This window comes from Cucurbita maxima, unplaced genomic scaffold (assembly GCF_002738345.1).
Source record: "Cucurbita maxima cultivar Rimu unplaced genomic scaffold, Cmax_1.0 Cma_Scf00219, whole genome shotgun sequence".
In the NCBI taxonomy this organism is placed as follows: Eukaryota; Viridiplantae; Streptophyta; class Magnoliopsida; order Cucurbitales; family Cucurbitaceae; genus Cucurbita; species Cucurbita maxima.
Window position 1 is genome coordinate 1 of NW_019272235.1, and position 4,120 is coordinate 4,120.

Here is a 4,120-nt window from a genome sequence, read left to right on the forward strand (position 1 = left end):
TTTCCTTTTCGACAGCACAATTACAAGAACTTCACGGTTAGGTATGTTTTGCTTTGAGCAATTCTATGATGCACGTAACCTGTGGAGAATTTTTCTAGGACGCATGTGAGCAAGGAAAAAAACATGCAGGAAGAACTCGAGTTAGCTCGTGGGAATAGCTTTCACTCTTAGAAACAAAGAGTAGGTAACCTGACCATGTCAAATCCTAGACATGAGTCGTTACAAAGGTTTGGGAGTCACACTCACTCATGGTCAAACAAATTCACTGTCGATCCAACGTACTAATATAGTTACATAAGCAAAGTAAAAAGTAATATAATCCAAAAAATGTATAAACAACCTACGTACCATAATTAAAATTTTTAATACTACTAGTAATTCAACACTACGAACTTAATAGCCATTTGGTTTCAAATTCCTCCCATAATTCTTCATTAATCATAAATTTTTACATGCTTATCACAACCTTCCCTTTTAGTCATTTGGGTTTTAGTATTGAAAGTAGATGAGCAATTCATTTTTACCTCAAACCTTTTCTTGATGAAACCAACTATTTTGACCCTTCCTCGCATTTTCGTGTGCCTACTGATATTCAAACCTCCCGACTTCAAATCCTCCATCAAACTCAGACCCTCATCCATTTCCTCCGCCTCGATCTCCACCGTCACATTCGTCGCCATCGTGTCCTTTGCCTTCGTCAATCCGCCGGCGTCTCCCCCTCTCCAATCTCCTCGCCGTGGTAGTAAATCACCGTCGTGGCTTTTGAGTATTTGAGCGATGCGACATTAGGATTCCGCATGAAGACACTAGCCACAACGAGTATGCCACCGTCTGAGAAGGAAGAATGGTGAGTTTTAAATGATTATTAAGATAATTAGATGAAAGTTTTGGTGTTATGGATCACTCATGGACTAAAGATAGTACCCCCAACACTTAAACAGATGCAACACTTAAACAGATGCTTCCACTTAATCGAGAGAGTGAATCAAGGTTAATTGGTTGCTTCTCAATCTAACCCTCCATTATAACAAATCAAACATTTATATATTTCTTTAGTTAGAATTTGAAACTAAAGCTCGTTTCTTGCGATTCCAAATTCTAAAGCACCAATACCATACATATTTCTACATCCCGTATCAGGGCAATGTGTCAAATCCGAGGATAAAGGAGAAGTTTAACTCGGCGATTGTGCCACTCCGAACCAATGGAACCATAGTGCAGATGCAAGTCCGATGAAGTTGTTGTCCTACGGGCAGCGTTTGAAATCCGTCGGAGATGGAAAAGCACCGGTGGTATCCGACGAATGCTCTGGTGATGGAAGCAATTGGACGGTGGCTTCGAAAGCAAATCTCCAATTGGCGAACAAAATTGGCGAAGACCATTTTTGCTTGGAGAAGGAATCTGGTACTTCAGTTGTTGTGAAGAAATGCATTTGCTTTAAAGACGAGGGAAGTTGCATGGATGATCCTCAACCCGAACGGTTCAAACTTGTTCCGACAAATGTTGCTTGGTTTATTAATTAGTTTAAAATGGGAATTCAGAATTTGGTCCAATATACTAGTAGTTGTTGGAATTTGAATTTAGTGTTGGCAGGCAAGTTTTGAAAATGCCGGAGTCATATTAGGGTTGTCGATTTTGTGCTTAAATTCGTAGTTAAATGGTCAATAATTTTTTTCTATTGTTTATTATATGTCCAATCTTTTATATGATCATTATTGTTCGTATTATTTTTCGTATATGTTTGTACGATAAATAAAATCGGTTATAATTAAGCACGAGCATGAATAGAATTAGAGATAAAATAGGGGCCAATTCAAAGTCGGGCATGTCATATATTTATTCTTCCCAATACATAAGCAACTCACAATGTGTTGGTTTCAACGAGTTCAAACCATTGACTTTGGGTGTCTTCGAGGCAAGTTGGAGAACCATTAGTGCAAATACAAGAGTTTGTCACAATTTTTGAAGAATTAGAGTTTGCAACCTGCAAGCAAAGGCTCTTCCCATCTTGAGGTATGGTGGCCAAATGAAGCTTAGTGTTTGAAATGGCTCTCCAAGAACTCTGAGGGCCGAAGCAATCTGTTGAGAGAGATGGCATAAGGCCTTCTCCGCTTGTTTTTAAGCATAAACCAGTGCTTGACATCCTAATTGGAGTGCTATCATTGTCATGAGTCCATCGACCTGAGTTGGAGCAATTACCCATGAACATATCTTTGTTGTCATTTGAGACTTGGATGCATTGGCCACTTTGTGGATGATATATAACATACGAGAACGATGCATTAGAATTTGGATCTGTGCGCCGTAAAAAAATGTCTTTTACACTTGTTATAGATCCATATATTCAAAATCGTTAATATATTTATGCTTACCTTGCAACATAGTCTGCAATAGTTGAAACTTCTGGACAAAGTTTGGATTTTTAATTTGAGTCCAATTGGAGTCGAGAACTCCAAAAGTTTCTGCCGGGCCTGCCTGACCTTCCCTATAATAATAGCTACCTTGCCAAGTCCATAATGCCCAATCTAAATCTTCTTGTGCAAGATGAGCTGTGAAGCAACTCATGAACCGATTTTCTGCATCATTAACCTCTCTCTGATCGTACCCATATTCGCTGACAAACAAAGGAAATGGGTTTGGTCCTTCTCTAACAAATTCAGCATGGTCTACAAAGCCATTGATAATATCTGCACAAATATTATTTAGTGGCTGGTTTGGTTTATAAATTTACTCTCTGCATCTCCACTGAACGAATACAAGTGCACCTCAAAAACCAACTTGTTGTCTAAGGCGCTTGCATTCAAGGGCTTCTCTTTTAAGCATCGAAGATCATTATCAAAATTTAGGCCTGAAACAATCACTAAAACATTTGGGTTAATGTTGTGGATTGTTGTTACTCCTTGAGTAACATAATTGTTCCAATCATTTGCATTTTCATTGGTTCCTCAAATCTCGTTTCGTAGGCTCATTCCAACAACCTAAATGTCATAACAAAAGAATGTTCTTTTGTTAGTGAAAAATTATAGAAGTCTTGAAATGTTTGAGTTTAGTTTCAAGAGTGTGAGAATTTTCCTTAATTTTTACGTACCGTTGGTTTCTTGGAAAAGCGTTGAGCAACTAAGCTAAGACCTTGTAGCCATTCTTGAGGGTCAAAATAGCGGTCTCCAAAAAATCCATTGCCATCGTCAAGGGAGCAACACCATCTTGGCTGACTCATATGGTTGTCGGCAATCACCATTAAACCACTCTCTCCAAGCACATCAACAACAACTTCATAGGCTTCAGCAATAGTCTTGTTCAACACAAAAGGATTATATTGAGCCAATCCGGCTTTTGCTTGCTCTAAATCGAGAAGGTCAAAATTCTCTTCAACTGTCCTATTTGCATAACGAGTGAACATTTGAGTTGCATACGTGAGTCGTACACAATTAAACCTCAACTTGATTGCCTCATCTGCCAGCTCTTTTAATGGCCTGTGGTTGAGACCTTCTATTAGAATGCTCTGTGTGTGGAAAGGCCAATTCACGCACACAAGCTTCACTCGACACCCTGTTGTCGAATCAACGATCCACCTTCCGTTTGTTGACAACGGTAAAGAATAAACAGAAGGAGGTAGAAGCACAAACAATGCTAGAAAAAGAACAACTTGAAAAGTTCTTCCCATTTTTTCTTCTNCATCTGCCAGCTCTTTTAATGGCCTGTGGTTGAGACCTTCTATTAGCATGCTCTGTGTGTGGGAAGGCCAATTCACGCACACAAGCTTCACTCGACGCCCTGTTGTCGAATCAACGATCCACCTTCCATTTGTTGACAACGGTAAAGAATAAACAGAAGGAGGTAAAAACACAAACAATGCTAGAAAAAGAACAACTTGAAAAGTTCTTCCCATTTTTTCTTCTCTTTTATGAATCGGGGTGAGAGAAGCATAGCCCAAAGGTTGCTTATATATCTCATTAATAGGTTGAAATTTGTTCAAAAGATCAAAGATCCATGTAACCGTCAAACTCCTTCCATTTTTCTTAATTCAGTTGCTTTGTTAATAAATTGTGTTTCCACCTTTGATAATTTGTTGAGTAATAAGCAAATTTTTCTAACAAAGCTAGCAACGTTCATACATATG